Genomic DNA, 20,143 nt, shown 5'->3' with positions numbered 1-20,143 from the left:
ACATGCCCTTCCCTCTACTTGGGTCTCTCATTGTCTGGTAGCTCCCACTCTTTCTCTAGATCACAGACCAACAAGAAACTCTCCTTGACCCACCTGACCAGGCCAATTACCCTTCATCATACTCTCTCATAACTCATCTTAATGGAAACTTTATACTATTTTTGACCCCATTCTAGATGGTAGGGGCCCTATATATATATTCACAGTTGTGTTTCAGTGCCTGGCATGTAACAAGTGCTAGTAAGTATCAGTTGAGTGAATGAATGAATAAATGAATGTTACCTCCTTTAATCTTCAGAATAGCCCGATGAAGTGCACGTTATTATCTCCATTTTCCAGATGGCGGAACTGAGGCTAAATGACTTATCGAGGTCATGTAGCCATAATCTGAACTCACCTCCAGCTCACTCTAGAGACCAAGTCATCTATCCCTCTGTTGCACCTTTGCCCAAATATCTTTCTGAGTTTTGTCTCATTTGGTTCACTTTCTTTTACATACCAGACAATTTCCTGAGACTCTCTTGAGTTAACAGCCTCCTCTTTAAAAAAAAAAAGAAAGTAGCTATTGCTGTGAGGCTTTAAGGATTATCAGCAAACTGTACACGACAGGAACTGGGCCAGGCAAACTGCTTTCCTCCTATTGTAGAACAGCTTAATGTTTAGTGATTAAGCAGAACCTCTGAGTGCAGTTGTGCAGGCTGTTCACTGAGCAAGGAGGCCTGGCCAGATGGGCGAGGACAGCCTGCCGAAATTGAGCCTATGTTTTACTGGCCAAGCTGTGCATCCTACTGTGAAGCTGTATCTCCCTGGGGGTGGGGTGGGCACCATTCACCCACCAAGCTGAGTGCCCAGGATGCTGCATCTTCCTGGAGGGGGGTACCTTTTCCAAGTTCACTCAGGTGTGGTGTATGGACTAGGTGGCCCTGCATTTATGGTCAGTTGTGGTCAGTCCACTCACATGTTTTACTTTTTACTTTTTTTAAATGAATTAATGTATTTATTTGGCTGTACCAGGTCTTTAGTGTGGCATGCGGGATCTTTAGTTACAGCATGCGGGATCTAGTTCCCTGACCAGGGATCAAACCCGGGCCCCCTGCATTGGGAGCACAGAGTCTTAACCTCTGGACCACCAGGGAAGTCCCCTCACATGTTTTTTTTTTTTTTTTTTTTTGCGGTACGCGGGCCTCTCACTGTTGTGGCCTCTCCCGTTGTGGAGCACAGGCTCCGGACGTGCAGGCCCAGCGGCCATGGCTCACGGGCTTAGCCGCTCCGCGGCGTGTGGGATCCTCCCAGACCGGGGCACAAACCCGTGTCCCCTGCATCGGCAGGCGGACTCTCAACCACTGCGCCACCAGGGAAGCCCTATACCCTCACATGTTTTAATTGAATCAAGCGCTCTGTACTGTAAGAATTTAGGAAGAAAAGGCAACTTGTTTATTTGGGGAGTGTTGTGTATAAAAGGGAAAATATGGAAATGCCGTCAATCTTTCTTCCCAGCGCTGTCCCAGCCCTGCTCTTGAGGTGCACGATCCTCAGCATGTAGACGTTCTTCCTTAGGACGTGACGTGAACTAGAACCAGGGTTGGCCTGAGCTGGGCCCCAGGTGTGGCTGTTTATCTTGTCCTTACAGGTGACATTGTGGGAGATGAGTTGTGTCTCCAAGGATCATGTGAGCGTACAAGACGAACTGTGCTTCTCCCTTTAGGAAGCACTCACTGAAGGGAAACCCGAGGCGACTCCTTTCTCCCCTGTGGTCCTCTGGCCTCCCCCTCGCCCCCCCATTTATCAAAGAAGAGCTGTTCCTCCCCGGCCCCTCTCCCTCAAGGCTGGCGAGTGGGTGGGGACAGCAGCTGAGGAGGAATGCTGTTCCCCTTCTAAGGTGTTTCACCCCGAGGTCGAGCCAGAGGAGACCTGTTGTCCCAAGCACTTCAGCTTCTTGGGCTGGAGGGGTGGGCAAGTTTAATGAGTCCAAATGTTCTTCTGGCTGGTTGTGGGCACAGTATAAGCTTTCAGGAAGACAAGCTGGGAAGATGGAGCTATCAAGGAGGCAAGTTTTTTTTCCTGTTTTGTTTTTTAGAATTAGCTGATTTTTTACTAATGAACAAAGCAAAACAAATACCGAAATACCTGCGTGCATGTAGCTAGCAAGTGACCACAAGCTGTAGTGCATTTTTAGCTCCATTTATATGGAATTAAAGCTACAGTTGTTATACATCCTCCTACTTTAGTAAACAGCAGATTTTCGGTTTGTGTTAGTAGTTACAATGAGCTTCCTCATCAAAATTAGCAGGCTGACTCTGACATTCTGTTCCTTCCCGTCTCTTCCTTTTTTGTGTGTGGGCATAAAAGAAAAGTTTTATCTTTTTTTTTAAATTGAAGTATAGTTGATTTATTTCCTGTTTCTTTATCTTGTTTTCTTTTAACTAATGTATTTACATAGTTTATTAGTTATTTCTTCTTTCCTAATCGGGCCAAAAGAAAAAAAAATCTAGAACATTTTGAGTCTTTTTCAGATACAAGAGGACATTTAGCTATTTCTTCTTCTGTAAGTAATATTTAAGTATTCCTTTATGTTCTAAAGTCACTTTGTTGCTTTTTAAACCATCAAAAATGTATTGCATGTAGTATGGCTTGCTGTTAAATAGTAGTGTCTTGTTTGGCATATTGAATGAAAAATTATCTTTACAAGTTTGTCGGTTGAATTTCCTTTCAAACACTTCTTAGCTTTTACCTGAACATGAAACCAGGCAAAAGTTTGGGAAGAGAATAAACTGTCAACATCACGGTAAAACAAAGTTACAACATGGAAACCTTTGTTATGTGTCATTACAACTTCTCTGAAGAGGAATTCCCTGGTGGTCCAGTGGTTAGGACTCTGTGCTTCCACTGCAGAAGACGCGGGTTCGATCCCCGGTCGGGGAACTAAGATTCCACAAGCCGCGCATGTGGCCAAAAAAAAAAAGAAGAAAAGAAAAAGAATTTCTCTGAATAGTTATGTTTCTGCAACAAGCAAGCATTTACCCCTTAAATGCCTGGACCCCAGGGGCCCCTGAGGTGGCTCTGTAGCTCGCTGACCCCTGCTTGGCTCTCCATGGCTGCTGCCCAGCTCTTCACTCCCCCATCTCCCTGCCTGGCCTGTCTCTTGCTCGAAGATTAACGCCTTCCATGGAAAAGGTCAGGACCAGCCACATAATTTGCAAGGCTCAGTGCAAAGTGAAAATTCAGGGCTCCTCGTTCAGAAATGATTGAGAATTTCAAGATGGCGGCAGCAGAGCATTAACCCAAATGTGGGACCCTTCTGGGCGTGGGGTCCCGAGCAACTGCAAGGTTGCACACCCATGAAGTCAGCTGTGTTCACAGTCATTCTCGCTAATGCCAGAGCCTTCCTTTGCTTGAAGCCAGCACTGGGCCAGGACCACGTGGGCTGGCTGCCCTTCTCCTGACTTGGGCGTCTCAGCTGCTTCATCTCAGCTTGATGGGTCTATTTTATAATCCTCACTAAGTCTTTCGGAGATGGGAGGCTGGTCTGTGAGAGGGGAGGGGTGCTCTGGGAGCAGCCCCGGCTGGGGAACCAGGAGACCTGGCTGGGTTCTCTCTCCAGGTAAGGCTGGGTTGTGGCTAGGATTATATGACGACTGACCTTGGGTGAGTGCTTGATAAAGAGAGAAGTGGTCCTGATGCCGGGAGCTGATGAAAGGCTGCCCTGAAGAGATAACAATGGTAGCATTATTTAAGGTTGCTTTTGTTTTGTTTTTTTGTATTTTGCACAGTCATCCTCTCTGGAAACTTTGTCTAGTAGTTGGAAATCACCCAGGAAAATCATATCCTTTATCCATTACCTTATCATTAAAAGTAATCAGGGGACTTCCCTGGTGGCGCAGTGTCTGCCTGCCAATTCAGGGGACAGGGGTTTGATCCCTGGTCTGGGACAATCCCACATACCTTGGAGCAACTAAGCCCGTGCACCACAACTACTGAGCCTGTGCTCTAGAGCCCACGAGCCACAGCTACTGAAGCCTGCATGCCTAGAGCCCATGCTCCACAACAAGAGAAGCCACTGCAATGAGAAGCCCACGCACCGCAATGAAGAGTAGCCCCCGCTCCCCAAAACTAGAGAAAGCTTGCGCACAGCAACAAAGACCCAACACAACCAAAAATTAAAATAAAATAAAATAAATAAATTTAAAAAAAAGTAATCAGGACTCATTAAAAGAGCTGCCTCCTTGCAAATGAAGGAGAATCTATGCCCAGTGCCCCTTCAACTTCCCAACAGTGATGATCCTGTGCTCTGAGACAGCTGGAGAGGAAGTATCTAGAGCAGGGTCATGGTGGAAATTTCTAGCTCTGTGCCACTTGATACAGTAGCCACTAGCCACATGTAGCTACTGTGCACTTGGAATGTGGCTAGTGAAACCAAGGAACTACGTTTTAAATTTTATTTCATTTTAATTAATTTCAATCTCAGTAGCCACAGGGACCCTATAGCAATCACGTTGGACAATGCAGACTAAATCTGGAGTCTAGATTCAGAACATCGTAACCCCAGACAACTTTAAAATATTTGTAAAGACCCAAATAATGTCCCAAAGTGGTTATATTAAATGTTTTAAGCAGGCAAAGAACAGTGCTGGGAACCAGAGGGAAGGCTGCAAAGCAACCCACAGTTCCTGCTTCCAGAAGCTTGTATTGACAAGGAGACAGGATATGGAACATGAACTAAGATGTAAAAGTTATAGAATCTATGAGCTGATGGGATCTAAAATTGACTCAGTCCCTTTCCCACTGTGCTGTTAGACTCTGTTGTATAACAGAAACCACCTTGCATCACAATGATGAGGGTAATGTCATCAATGTCATCCACCAAGAGTCAGCAGGGACAGTGGGCCTCACGGCGGAGTAAGGATCTGCAAAATCTTCTCCTGCATAAAACCATGTGAACCCTGGCAAAAGATGTTAAAATCAACTTTTCCAGAACTCTGAAAATTAATCAAAATTAGTCAAAGGCTTGCAACAGATGCTCAACGGATTAGTCATTAAGGACGTGCAAATCAAAACTGCAATGAGATACCACTTTACACCCACTAGGATGACCATAATTTAAAAAATGGAAAATAACAAGTATTGGCAAGGATGTGAAGAAACTGGAACTCTCATACGTTGCTTTGCTGGTGGGAATGGAAAACGTTGCAGCCACTGTGCAGTTGCTCAGAGTTACCTGATGACCCAGGAATTCCTCCCCTGGGTATATAACCAAAGGAATTGAAAACAGGTATTCGAACAAATACTTGTACACGAATGTTCGGAGCCACACTATTCACAATATCCTCAAAGTGGAGACAACTCAAATGACAGTTAGTTGATGAATGGCTAAACAAAGTGTGGTTTAGCCACGCAAAGGACTATTATTTGGGCATAAAAAAGGATGACACACCGATACATGCTACAATGAGGATAACCCTTGAAAGCATTATACAAAGTGAAAGAAACCAGACACAATAGACCAGATTTTATATGATTCCATCTATATGAAATATTCAAAATAGGCAAATTTATAGAGACAGAAAGTAGATAATTGATGGCCAGGTATTAGGAGAAGGGAGAAATGGGGAATGACTCCTAACGGGTACTGAGTCTCTTTTTGGAGGTGATGAAAATATCATAAAATTAGACAGTGTTGATGGTTGCACGACTCTGTGAATACACTAAAAACCACAGAATTATGAACCTTAAAAAAATAAACTTTATGATAGGTGAGTTATACATCAATAAAGCTGTTATTAGAAACCACCACATAAAGCTACCAATTAAAAAAATTAGTTTGTCCTTTAGCTTTTTTGTTTTGTTTTGCTGTTTGTTTAGGGGGTTTTTTTTTGGCGGCTTGTGGGATCTTAGTTCCCCAACCAGGGAATGAACCCAGGCCCCAGCCATGAAAGTGCCGAGTCCTAACCACGGGACCGCCAGGGAACTTCCCTGTTTTATTTTTCATTATTTACTTTTAAAATTGTGATAAAATACACATAACATAAAATTGACCACTTTAAACATTTGTAAGTGTACAATTCAGTGGCCTAAGTACATTCATATTGTTGTACCACCAACATAACCATCCATCCATAGAACTGTTTTCATCTTGCAAAACTGAAACTCTGTACCCATTAAGCAATGACTGCCCATTCCTCCCTCCCCTCCAGCCCCTGGCAACCACCACTCTGCTTTCCGTCTCTGTGAGTCTGACTAGTCTATGTACTTCCTATAGGTAGAATCATACAATATTTGTCCTTTTGCAACTGGCTTATTTCATTTAACATAACGTCCTAAAGATTCATTCATGTTGTAGCGTGGGTCAGAATTTCTTTCCTTTTTAAGACGAAATAATATTCCATTGTATGTACGTACCACGTTTTGTTTATCTCTTCATCCATTGATGGACACTTGGGTTGCTTCCATGCTTTAGCTATTGTGAATAATGCTGCTATGACACTTGATGTACACATACATCTTCTTATCCCTGCTTTTAATTCTTTTGGGTGTATACCTAGAAGTGAAATGGCTGGCTCATATGGTAATTCTATTTTTAATTTTTTGAGGAACTGCCATACTGTTTTCCACGGTGGCTGCACCATTTTACATTCCCACCAGCAGTGCACAGGGTTCAAACTTCTTCACATCCTTGACAACCCTTGTTATTTGTGTGAAGTGGTATCTCATTGTGGTTTTGACTTGTATTTCCCTAACGATTAGTGCCTTAGTCAGTTCGGTCTACTATAACAGAATACCATAAGTTGGGTGGCTTAAAAAACAAACATTTATTTCTTATAGTTCTGAAGGCTGGGAAGTTCAAGATCAAGGTGCCGAGCTGGTGTCTGGTGAGAATCTTCTTCCTGGTTTGCAAGTGATGGCCTTCTTACTGTATCCTCACATGGTAGAGAGAGATGAATCTTGTGGTCCTTCCTCTTTCTATTAGGGCTTTAATCCCTTCATAAGGGCCCTGCCTTCATGAACTAATCTAATTACCTCCCAGAGGCCCTACCTTCAAATAACATCACATTGAGGGGTAGGGTTTCAACATATGAACTTTGGGAAGGACACAAACATTTGGTCCATAGCATTTAGTGATGCTGAGCATCTTTCCATGTGCTTATCAGCTATTTGTACATCCTTGGAGAAATGTCTATTCAAGTACTTTGCCTGTTTTTTTTTTAAATTTATTTATTTATATTTTTGGCTGCATTGGGTCTTTGTTGCTGTGCGTGGGCTTTCTCTAGTTGTGCTGAGCAGGGTCTACTCGTTGTTGCTGTGCGTGGGGTTCTCATTGCGGTGGCTTCTCTTGTTGCAGAGCACAGGCTCTAGGTGCACGGGCTTCAGTAGTTGTGGCGCTTGGGCTCTAGAGCACAGGCTCAGTAGTTGTGGTGCACATGCTTAGTTGCTCCGCGGCATGCGGGATCCTCCTGGACCAGGGCTCGAACCTGTGTCCCCTGCTTTGGCAGGCGGATTCTTAACCACTGCGCCACCAGGGAAGTCCACTTTGCCTGTTTTTGAATTGGGTTGTTTGTTTCTTGTTGTTGTTGAGTTTTAGGAGTTCTCTTTAATCCCTTATCAGATATGTGATTTGCAAATACTTTCTCCCATCCTGTAGGTTGTCTTTTTACTCTGTTGATAGTGTCCTTTGATGCACAAAAGTTTTTCATTTTGATATGTCCTTTAGCTTTTAGGTTCAATGTACAAGCCTTATATAACTTATATAATTGTTAACTTAGTTAATTAAATTTACAGTTTAAATATTTTATAAATGTAAGCACTTAATTGCCTAACAAGTAGGATCTTAACAAGTTCTTAGGTAATTCTATAACTCTAACAAACTTAATTTATAGACATGATAAAACTTAAGTTTCTGTTATACATGTCAATACTGTCTACTATTAATTGGTCCATCTAATCCATTCACTGCTTGTGTTCATTCTAACTTCCCTTCCCATTCTTCCCACCTGACAGGATCACAACCCTTACAGGTGTGGAAATTACACCCAGTGAGATTCTGAGCATCTCTCCTGTCTTTTGCCTGGCTCTCTTGTCATAGCTGTCAGGGTCCTTCTAATGACACCTGGATACAAATGATGCCTGGAAGGATGTGTAGAAAATGTTAACAGTCATCATCTGTGGGTCATGAGATCACAGGTGATTTCTATTTTCTTCTCTAGATTTTTCTGCATTATCAGGGTTTCCCAAAACAATCATGAATCATTCATTTAATAAATATTTATTGAGTGACTGTTCTGTGTGTAGTACCACCCTTGGCTCTGGGGAGAACAAGGCAGTCATGGTCCTTGCCCTCACAGAGTTTACAATCTAACAGAAAAGGAAGACATTGAACAAGAAGGACAAATGTGATGATGAAATGTGCTGTGGTTCTATTCTAATAGCATGTGTCCTAATCTGGAGGGGGCTTCTGGCCGGGGGTGGGGGGAGTGGAGTACTTCCTGGAGGGAGTGATACCTACCTGGGACCTGAAGGGTGAGAAGGCATTAGCTAGGATAGAGGTGGGTGACGGAGGAGTGTGAGCCATTTGCTTCTAACCCTGACACATGTGTCCCTCCCCACTGCTGCCAGAGAGGTTTTTCCTAAAATGCAAATCTGCGCTCATCACTTATTTAAAACTCTTGACTGAAAAATCATAAAGAACTATGAACGGTACTTACCTCTGGGGAGAGAGATGGACAGGGGAAATCTTCTTTTCATCTTGTGCCTTTCTGTGCCGTTTATACTTTCTAATTTGTACATGTACAACTTCTGCTTTTAAAATGTCAACAGGGGTCTTTTTGTTCAGGACAGTCCTAGTTTATTTCCTTCTTAGTATTTCTTCATATTCTTCTTCACATCCTTCTCTGACTTGCCACTGCCATCTGGAGAAAAAGCCAGTTGTTTAGCACGGCAAAAATGATCTGCCCTCTCATCCCTCATTTCCCACTTTTTTTTTCAATCCCAGTCGATGCTCCAGTGTTTTAGTCGGGACCTATGCATGGGAAATGACAGAAACGTGACTCATACTAGTTTATGCTCTTGGCTTGCTTTTTTCTCTGTTGGTTTCATTCTCACACTGGCTTTCTGTGTGCACTTGGCACTGCTCTACCTGTTCTGTGTCTATTTTCTCATTTAACTGTCCTATTACGGTGTAGGTAAGGCTTATTAATCTCATTTCACGGAGGAGAGAGTCTAATTAGCTCCCCCAAGGTCTCACAGTTAGTAAAGGAGTTGGTAAGACTTGAACCAGGCAGTTTGCCTCCAGAGCATCCAGGAAATTGGTCTCTTCCTGAAGACCTCTTGAGTCAGGACCCAGAGGATTCTCTTCCTCCCAACCCCAATCGGGATTTCATAGAGTGAATCTGATTGGCCCTCCTTGGGTCACATGGCCTCCCTGCACCAATCCCTGGTGCTGAGGAAATGGCGTATTCTGATTGGTCAGGCTGGCACATGGAGTCAGCCTCCTTTGAACTCTAAGGAATGAGTTTCCCACCTGGAAGTGGGGTGTTTAGTTACCTTCGCTCTGCAGTCATCCAGCCACAGGGTTCCATCTTGCATCTCCCAATATGCTTCACAGTCTCTCTTACTTCTCTGGCTTTGCCTATGCCATTTCCTCTTCCTGGGAATCTCCCCCCCATTCCCCACCAAGGTGATGCCAGCTTCTAAAGGTTCAGGTCTCTCATTCATTTCCCGCAGGAAATTCCTTGTAACGCGCCAGGCAGGATCAGAGGCAAGCTGGGGCGGAATGGGGCTGTCAGGCCCGCAGTTCTCCTGTGACCGTGCCATACCCGCCTTTTTGGCTGTGCAGCGCAGCACGTGAGATCTTAGTTCCCCGAGTTCCCCGACCAGGGATGGAGCCCACAACCGTGGCAGCCAGAGCACGAAGTCTTAACCACTGGACCACCAGGGAAGTCCTATGGCTGAGGCTTTCTGATCCATGAGTTTGAATGCAATGGAACCAAGCAAAGCAAGTCAAATTCCTTCCAGGGATTTGAAAATGTTAAGTGAAGAATCAGTGGCAGAAGATGCTCGGAGCTGCACCATCTACCATAGGTCCCTAGAGAAAAGGCTGGAGCACTCCTGCTGCGCAGGCCTGGAGCTGCACAGATCCTTTTGCCTTTTCTTCCAGCCCGTGAATTCACCCAACAGCTGTCCAGAAAAACCTCCTCTGGGACTCAGTTTAGCCAGAGTCAGTTTCTGTTGCTTAAGACTGGAAGAATTTTAGTAGATAAGTACCCCTTGCTCTGGTCATACCTGTGTACCCCTGTTGTACACCCTCAGAGCTGAATTACTTTCTCACTAGACTGGTTTCCCTGCATACGGTGTTATTGTTCCCATTTTACAGATGAAGTAAGCTAAGCTTAGAGAGGTTAGATGCCTTGCTCAAATTTACACACTTAGTGATAGCACTGGGACATATGGGTACCTGGAATAATGGGAAAGTAATGGTTTTATGGAAATACAGACCTGGGTTCAAATTACAACTCTGCCACTTACTGGCCATGTGACTTTTAGCCAGGAGAGGTATAAACTGAGCACTTCATAGGTATCAGGTACAGTGATTTGCATATATAATGTCATTTAACCCTTAAGATAACTTTGTTGGGTAGGCCTTATTTTCCCTCAGTTTACAGATGAGGAAACTGAGAATCGGAGCAGTCAATTGACTTGCCCAAGATCGTGTAAGAAAAAACATTCTGAAAGAATTTACTTCTAACTGTGAAGAGAGAGTGGGGAATGGAAAGAGTGTGGGGAAGAAATTTTCACCTTTTTTTTTCAAACATTTTCCTCTCATGTTTGAGTTTTTACAACATGTGAATTTGGGGGTGGGTATAGATAAAAATGTCTGAATAATATGATTATCACTCTATGAAGGCTTTAAGGTCAGGTGAAGTCTGGGAAGGAAATACCCTGACATAGCCACAGTCGGAGTGTTGAGGGGAGTGTGGCAGCTGGCCTCCAAAATGTCTCCCAAAGATCTTCAACTCCTGGTACCCAAGACCACATGTAGATTCCTTTGACGTGACTCAGGACTAACTCATGTGATCGATAGAATGTGGCAGAAGCGTGTGCTTTCTGAGGCGAAGGTCATAAAATGCATTCTGGGTTCTACCTTGAACTCTGAATCATTCCTTCTAGAGGAAGCCAGTCGCCATTTTGTAAGGACACTTCAGCAGCCCTGTGGAGAGGCCTGTGTGGAGAGGAACTGAGGCCTCCTGACAAAAGCCAGCTCCAACTTGCCAGCTATGTGGGTGAACTACCTTGGAAGTGGAACCTCCAACGCCAGTCAAGCCTTTAGAGGACTGCAACCTCATGAAAGTTTCTGAGTTAGAACCACCCAGCTGAGTCCTTCTTGAATTCCTGACCACAGAAACCATCGGAAATAATAAATATTTATTATTATTTTTAAGTCACCAAGTTTTGGAATGATTTGTTATGCAGCAATAGATAACTAATATGGGGGTGGGTGGAGTCGGGTAGAGATCATGGTCGATTATTTCACTCTGTTTTTGAGACTTCCCATGATGTCATGTCACTTCAAAAAACAGTGGTAAGGGCTTCCCTGGTGGCACAGTGGTTAAGAACCCGCCTGCCAATGCAGGGGACACGGGTTCGAGCCCTGGCCTGGGAAGATCCCACATGCTATGGAGCAACCAAGCCCGTGCACCACAACTACTGAGCCTTGTGCTCTAGAGCTCGTGTGCCACAACTACTGAGCCCGCGTGCCATAACTACTGAAGCCCGTGCTCCACAACAAGAGAAGCCACTGCAATGAGAAGCCCACACACCGCAACGAAGAGTACATCTGCTCACCGCAACCAGAGAAAGTCCGCACACAGCAACGAAGACCCAACGCAGCCAAAAATAAAAAACAAATAAAATTTTTTTAAAAAGTGGTAAAAATCATTTAAAAGAAGAGGGAGGGACAGACTATCTCTATACCTCTGTGTTTGTTCCAGTGCATCCCCAACTTTTTCTTTTTATGGAATTAGTAGAAAATATATTTGTTCCTCCCACTGGGGGAAGTTGAGGGATTGAGGGAGATTTGGGCTATTTCCATGGAGCACAGAGAAAACATTACATTGTCTTAGTATTTACTTTTTTACTAAAATAATAAAAAATGATGCAATGTATTAGGAAAGACATTTGAATTTGTATTATACTTGTCTCTAAAATCTTTTAAAATATTTTAATAGGAAAGTTGGGTTTGCTTCAGAACATAACTTTTTATATCAGGTTTTATGCTCAAGATGGCTGTGTGCAGTTCTTGTTTTTCATGATGATTCTTTCGAATTCAAGAATTCTTCAAATTCTTGATAGTCACCATCAATGCAAAATTGCATTTGTACAGGTAGCTAGTAGCAAGTAACAGAAGATTATCACTTTTTTTCCTTGATGGATATTCTTATCCATTAATTGATAATCATTAATTTTCCATTAATCAGAATGTAGATAATTCTATCAGTTTAAATTGTTTTCAATGGTGAGATTATCTTTTAAATCCAATAGTTCTGCATCTTCTGTCATTAAGAACTGCAATGTTGGGCTTCCCTGGTGGAGCAGTGGTTGAGAGTCCGCCTGCCAATGCAGGGGACGCGGGTTCGTGGTCCGGTCCGGGAAGATCCCACATGCCGCAGAGTGGCTGGGCCCGTGAGCCATGGCCGCTGAGCCTGCGCGTCCGGAGCCTGTGCTCCGCAGCGGGCGGGAGAGGCCACAGCAGTGAGAGGCCCGCGAACTGCAAAAAAAAAAAAAAAAAAAGAAGTGCAATGTTGAGATTTCTTAGGATATTGTTAATGGGTTTTTACTTTGATCAAATTTTTTCACATCAATATTTCAAAACAATAGTGTAGGTTTTCCTCAAGCAGACCCAGATACTGCTTTTCTAGTCTTTTTAAAAAAATATTTATTTATTTTTATTTGGTTGTACCAGGTCTTGGTTGCAGCAGGCAGCCTCCTTAATTGTGGCTCACTGGCTCCTTAGTTACAGCACATGGGCTCCTTAGTTGTGGCATGTGAACTCTTAGTTGTGGCATCGCATGTGGGATCTAGTTCCCTGACCAGGGATCGAACCCGGGTCCCCTGCATTGGGAGAGTGGAGCCTTAACCACTGAGCAACCAGGGAAGTCCCTGCTTTTCTAGTCTTGATAATTCTTTAGAGTTCAGTTTTTAACAACTACACAACCCGAGTGAACAATTCTTTATGTCCGAATTCTGTTCTACATACTTTGTCAGAACATGCTGTAGCTTACTTTCATTTGACCTTTGCATTTTTCAGTATTAAACTCATCCAGCAGCTCAAAAATGTCAGCTAGTAGCTATCTTTCTACAAATCTGTAAAGCAAGAATCATTCACAAAATAATTTTTGAATTCTATTTTGCCCCTATTTCTTTCCTTTGGGCAGCCAACACATTACCATGAGATTAGGGAGGGGGATGTGCTGATCCCAGTTCTTTTGCACAATGCTGGAAACAGGGACTGTTGCCATGAGGACTTTTTAGAATGACTTCTTGGCATCAGTGATGCGCAACTTGGTCTAGGGTCAGACATGCACACAGGAGAGCCTGTGGGCTACAAAACAGGTTATTCCTTCCTACCACTGTAGCCCCAGCTGACCTGGTCTTTGTCCTTGGTGGAGAACCAGACCTCTGCTGAAAGGCTGAAAACCTACCCCTCTGCCCCTCACCTCTCCACGCCCCCTACCAGTGGGAGGAGCTCCATGGGAGGTCACTGATTGGAGCCTTGGCTGCCTTCTGGGTCTTCGGGGAACTTCCGCATCGCACAGATCCTTCCCTCACTCCAAGCCTCAAGACGGCTGCCCTGCGTCTGAGAAACGGCCTAATTGAATCCCTATAATTTTTTTCATTGCGTGCCTCATTCCCTCGATTACCAGAGAAAACCTGCTCAATGTAGATAATTTGGAGAAAAAAATTTTAAATATAAAGCAGCCAGGAAAAAAATAAAATATCACCTGTACTTTGAGTCAACCACTGTCACCATTTTAACATATTGTTTTCTCTCTACCGAGTCTCTATTTCTTGACATAATTAGGAAAATATCATAAGTAATTATAATACACTGTTTAACAGCATATTGTAAACATTCCCCTTGCCATTAAAAACTCTTCATCAACATGGCTTTTAACTAACGCACAATGTATCATAATTTATTTAAATTGTTCGATATTTGGAGAGTTCACATTTTTTTCTGGTACATTAAGCAGGATGATGAATATCCTTGTAAATAAACTTTGTCCGTATTTCAGCTTATTTTTTTAGGGCAGAGTCTGGGAAATGTCATTGCTGCTTAGAAGAATGTGAAAATTTTTCCAACTCATGATCTAGAATGCCAAAGAAACTTCCAGAAAGGTTGCAGGAGTTTCCTCCTTGCTACCCGTACATCTCCTGCATTGACTATGCATTGACATTACTATGTTTGAAAATGTTTACTTAAATATTTGAAACAGGGCATCTCCTGGTTTTAACTGCATTTCTCTGATTATGACTGATGTGGAATCTTTTCCTCTGTTTACTTCCTATTGGTATTGTCTCCTTTGTGAATGTTCTATTCTTACATAAAAGGATTTTTTTTGAACGGGGTTAGTCAGGTGCTCCTTTGCTACGCTGCTCCAACAAACTCGGGCATAAACCCAACTGGGTCACCGGGGCTGACCCCAGACTACACCAGACATTCAGACCATTCTGCAAACAGTATCTGGTCTCGTGATTAATGAAAGATCTTGGGGATGAGTAACTTGAACCCTAGAAACAGGCATTTTCTTTTCATCTTAATCTTTAACATCCCGAGCCTATGACCAGCACTCATAATTATTTGATGAGATTAGAAATTGAGGGCTTCCCTGGTGGCGCAGTGGTTGAGAGTCCACCTGCCGATGCAGGGGACGCAGGTTCGTGCCCCAGTCTGGGAAGATCCCACATGCCGTGGAGCGGCTGGACCCGTGAGCCATGGCCGCTGAGCCTGCGCGTCCGGAGCCTGTGCTCCGCAACAGGAGAGGCCACAACAGTGAGAGGCCCGCGTACCGCACAAAAAAAAAAAAAGAAATTGAGAAAAATGAGATGGGCTGAGGAGTTCTGAATTCTTATTGTCCAGAAGTCTGAAACTCCACTTGACTATCTCGTGAGAGAGGCTGTCTCTCGCCTCCCCTTCCCCAATGTCACCGTTTCCCCACAAACTAAAACAAGTCCAGTTGTTTCCATCTCATGTTTGCTTGGACAAGGACTGTCAAGAAGAACCCTGGACAGGTCACTGAAGAAGCCCACGTACCAGCCAGTAATTTATAATGTGCTGGTCAAGTCTGAACCTCCTCTTGGAGCAGCTTCTACCAGCTTGTCTGCATTGTTTATTGAAAATTGTAGGTTCATGGTCTGCGCCTGGTTTACCAGGTTACACAGCCTGATTTGGGCTGTGACCAGTGGGATAGAAAAGACCCCTCAGCAAACTTGTACTTGGCCTCCCTGAGATCGAGATAGCTCACATCCATCCAATGGCTTGTGATGCAGGGATGAATGACACCCTGGGGGCTGCGAGGACCCTGGGAGGTGCACCTGGGTGCCCTGGCCCTTCCTGATGTTCGCCTGTATTTTCTTCCTCCTGCTGTATTGTATCCTCTGTCTTTTTTTTTTTTTTTTTTTGGCTGCACCGCATGGCATGTGGGATCCTAGCTCCCCAACCAGGGATTGAACCGGAGCCCCCTACACTGGAAGAGCAGAGTCTTAACCACTGGACCATCAGGGAAGCCCCTGTCCTTGGTCTTATGAAAGCCTTAAATAAGTGTGCTTTGTGGAGTCTTATTAGTTCTTCCAATTATAAAACCCTGTGTAACTGCCGGAGTCACGAAAGTCAAAGAGCAAAGGACCTACTCCTGAAAGAGAAGCAACAGCTAAATGCCATTTGCGATTCTGAACCCGATCCTCTTGCTTTAGAGGACATGGTTGGGGAGGACTAGGGAAACTTGAATGAGGTCTGAGGGTGAAATGGTAGTCATATAGCAACACTAACTTTCTGACTGTGGTGGTTACAGTGCGGTCATACAGGAGAATATCCTTGGAGGAAATACACATGAATATATTTGAAAGAGATGTCAACGTCTTTCAGAAAAGAAGTTCTTTGTCCAGCGGCAGCACTTCTGTAAGTGCTTCTGGGCCCCAGGTCTTGCTTCTCTGTAGGACATGCTGGCACAGACCCAGGAACCTAGAGGGAGGAGAAGTGGAAAAATAGAATGTGGCAGTGGGTTCTCTCCTAGCAGGGCCCAGCATCTGCTCCCAAACCACTTACTGAGAAACTCCTACCATCCCTCCCAGCCATCCCGAGCTGTGTGAGTCAGTGGAGATGGAACAAAAGAGAAGAGACTTCTAGAAAAGGTGACAGTAATTCTTGTTGGCCCTAGGCAGGCCGGGGGGCGTCAAGGGAGAATGCAGGTCTGATTTCACCACTCCAGCTCCTCCCAGGTGGACATGAGAGGCAAGGCCCCCAATATGATTCTGAACAAACTCAGGTGAAACATCTCATGGCCCTTAACACCGCAGGGGAGGCAGTGTGATGTGGGCTTCCTTTGGTCTGGAGTTGTTAAGCTTGAGAGTAGATAATCTGACCTTGGAGGAACCAGTTCTGCTTCACTGGTCTCCTGACCCCACCTGGACATCATGGTCACTGCATGGACTGTCTTCTCGCCCACGCTTGTCCTCCACTGGTCACTCCCTTCTGGTTGGTTCCTCTTGTCTCAGCTTCCCTGACACGGCTCCTTCACCTCTCTCCTCCCCACTCTGTCTGGTGTTGCTCTGTCTTCTTCCCCCTTCTTTCTTCTCTCAAGTGTAGATGCCCTGCCTTCCTTACCTTCACGAGTTCATTTGTTCTTTAATTTGCTCCTGCACGCTGCCATGTAAACGTTCTACTATGTTCTGGGCACACAGCCCTATCGGGGCTTCCAGTCCGGTGTGGAGACCAGCATTTGGGGAAGGAAATCCATCATTGAAGAAACTTTGTCACGTCACTGAAAATACAATAAAGTTATCCATAATGTTTCCCTGCCTTGACGTCTCCTGAATGAACACTGACTCCCTTCCTTTTAAAGCCTCCCAAGGGACTTCCCTGGTTAAAACTCAGAGGGCCCGGGTTCGATCCCTGGTCAGGGAACTAGATCCTGCATGCATGCCGTAACTAAGAGTTTGCATGCCGCAGCTGAGGAGCCCGCGTGCCGCAACTAAGCCCTGGCGCAACCAAATAAATAATTTTTTCTTTTTTTAAAAGGAATATACCTCTTTTTTTTTTTTTTTTTTTTGGTACGCGGGCCTCTCACTGTTGTGGCCTCTCCCATTTCGGAGCACAGGCTCCGGACGCTCAGGCTCAGCGGCCATGGCTCATGGGCGCAGCCGCTCCACGGCATGTGGGATCTTCCCGGACCAGGGCACGAACCCGTGTCCCCTGCATCGGCAGGCGGACTCTCAACCACTGTGCCACCTGGGAAGCCCCCCTCAGGGGCTCTTTTGGTCAGCTGTGGCTCATCTGCACAGTGGGATGCAGCCCAGATACAGGGAGGACAGGAGAGCTTTTTCTGAAGGAATACGCAGAGGCCACGAATGAGGTTAAAAGCCAGATACAAAACCATGCATGGGTGTGTCAGCATTTGTATAGAAAAGGGGGATGGAGCACATGTACATGTTCACCTAGATTGTATAAAATCATAAAAAATCTCTGTAAGATACATGGAAACCAGGCTGCCCTGTAGAAATTACTGGAGTGTGAGGCAGCGGGGAGAACGCTTCCTTGCAAACCCGCTTGTACCTTCAGGAATTTTGAACCTTGTGAATGTATTGTATGTATTATCTATTTTAAAATACACAAACTTTAATAAAGAAAAGTTAATGAAGAGGCGCGGGAGGCTGGGACCCGCGGCGCCCACCAGCACCCCGGTCATGTAGACGGACTGAGCCAGGTCTCAGAGGGCGCGGGCCTCACACACCAGATCCCACCGCGGGGAAGGGAGGGACGCTCTAGCCTCGGCCTCGGGCAGCAGCCCCACGGCCCCCCACCCCGCCCCCTCCCCCACCCCGACCTCCATCACCATGGTGGACAGGAAAACACTGTGGTTCTAGACTGAGTCGTCCTTGCGGCCCTTGGTGGCCGTCCTGTGGACGGAGGTGTTGGGGCCCAGGAGGGCCCACTGAGGCTGCATGAAGTGCTGGCATGGCTCAGGGGGCCCCAAGCAGGTCCAGGGGTACGGTGGCCCTCAGCCGGGCCCCCGAGCCATTGACAGTGGCCGCAGTGTGGCTGGCGGGCCTTTGGCAGTAGTGGCGGGGCACGGCGGCCGTGAAGTTCAGTTGTGGCCGGCCAGCAGGCTGCAGGGCAGCAGCAGGGCCGTGCAGACCAGCTGGAAGCCACCCACGCCACCCAGGGTGTCCAGCGGGTCTGTGAAGGCCATGGCCACGGGCCTGACCTGAGGCCCAGCCTCAGAGCCTTATGTGAAGGGGCTGGGACGGGGCCCTGAGAGGTGGAGGAACAGGCCAGGGTTAGGACCTCAGATGCCCGCGTCCCACAACTCAGAGGGGTCGGGTTATACCTCACAGGAGGCCTCGGGTGTCCCCAGGTCTGCAGGCCTCCCCCTCCTGCCAGGCCCTTTCTCCTCATTTCTCCCAGCCTCTCACCTCCGAGTTAGAAAAGCGAGGGGTCCTAGAGGGCCGCCTCATATCCCACTGCCCAGATCTCCAGGCTCAGCCCCCTGCCCATGGTCCTCGCAGGGGGGACCCCAGCAGTAAATGTGGCACCATCGTCACCCTCCCCTTTTCTCTGGAGGCCACTCTGAGGCATCTTCAAGAGCCCAATTCCAGGGGACTTCCCTGGCAGTCTAGAGGTTGAGACTCTGCACCTCCAATGCGGGGGACGCGGGTTCGATCCTTGGTCGGGGAACTAGGATCCCACAAGCCGAGTGATGCGGCCAGAAAAAAAAAAAAAAAGACGCGCAATTCCAGCCTCAGCACATGGGACCCAGTCCTGTCCCTGGGCTCCCTTGACGCCGGAGCCTTAAATGCTTGGAGGTCACGTAAGGGGGTGCCAGTGATTACAGCTGCTTGCCCCTCCCCCACTTCCCTGGAAGTCAGAGGCTGCATAGGAGACACTTGGAAAAAAGTCCTTGAAAAATGCCCAAATAGGGCAACCAAGAGGAAGCCCTGCTCTCCCTGTCCCCATCCCAGGTACTCTCAGGCTGGGGGTGTGGGAGGGGGCAGGGTCTCCGCTCATCCAGACCTGCAGTGTTCCAACCTCTCATCAAAGGAAACCCAATACAGAGCTAAGCGGGTGGGGCCTGGTGCACCAGGCTCCCCGCCCCTCCACCTGGCCCCTCTCACAAACCAGCCCAGGATTCCGGGAAGTGATGGACCACTCCTCTTACTGAGGAGGAGGCTGAGGCCCAGCAGGACTTGCCCAGGGACTCCCAAAGGCAAAAGGCAGATTCCAGGCCCTGTGCCCGACAGTCTGCCACTCAGGGCTCCACCTGGGGCTCCTGGTGGCCGAGGGCAGCCCCCACCCCCCAGCTGGGCTCCTTCAGTCTTTGCTCTGCAGACGCTGCCCTGGTTTGCGGCTCACCCCTCCCCACGCTGTCCCAGCCCCTCCTCTACCCCCACGTCAACCTACTCTTTGTCTTCTCTCTGGTAGAAGAGCTGGGATCCCGGGGTGGGGGGGGTGGGGGGGGGGTGGGCTGGAGCAGCTTATATAAGCTGCAGGTGTCTGGGTCACAGGGGCAACTCCCCTCCCCCACCCCCGAGAAGACTTAAAGGAGGCTCCGTGTTCTGGGGAGCTTCCTGGGGTCAGGTTTGCGCTAAGTAGGGGTTTGGGTTTGAGCCAGAGCTGCACGGGTAGAGTGTGTGGGGAAAGAAGGGGTCAGGGCTTCGAGGAGCGGGGCATGTGGGACCAGCAGGGCCATGTGGGACCTCAGCAGTATGGCCCCGTCCCTGCAGGGGGTGCCCCATCCTCCCCTCCCAGATGCCCAGGACTCCAGCAGAGGTGCAGCCTCCAGGGCGATGGGGAAGGGGATGGAGGGCAGGGCAGGGGCGGGTGTGAGGCCCTGAGCAGAGTCCCTGCAGGACAAGGCTTGCTGTGCCCTCCTGGGCAGCA

At 46.7% G+C, this 20,143-nt stretch overlaps 1 long non-coding RNA gene across 2 annotated transcripts; it reads right to left on the bottom strand.

Moving 5' to 3' along the window:
- Positions 1–1,382: 1,382 nt before the first annotated feature.
- Positions 1,383–9,377, bottom strand: LOC141279409 (uncharacterized). 2 transcript variants are annotated; one of them, XR_012333592.1, is made up of 4 exons: positions 9,236–9,347; positions 8,697–8,900; positions 3,641–3,703; positions 1,383–2,922 (listed from the first exon to the last, which is right to left on the bottom strand). It is a non-coding gene; the product is annotated as an uncharacterized lncRNA (long non-coding RNA). The 2 variants fall into 2 exon arrangements; XR_012333591.1 differs by having other exon boundaries at positions 8,697–9,377.
- Between the last annotated feature and the right edge of the window lie 10,766 nt (positions 9,378–20,143).

The sequence above is a fragment of the Tursiops truncatus genome, chromosome 8, assembly GCF_011762595.2.
Source record: "Tursiops truncatus isolate mTurTru1 chromosome 8, mTurTru1.mat.Y, whole genome shotgun sequence".
Classification (NCBI taxonomy): domain Eukaryota; kingdom Metazoa; phylum Chordata; class Mammalia; order Artiodactyla; family Delphinidae; genus Tursiops; species Tursiops truncatus.
The sequence above is the reverse complement of the archived record's forward strand: the minus strand, read 5'-3'. Positions and strand labels throughout refer to the sequence as shown.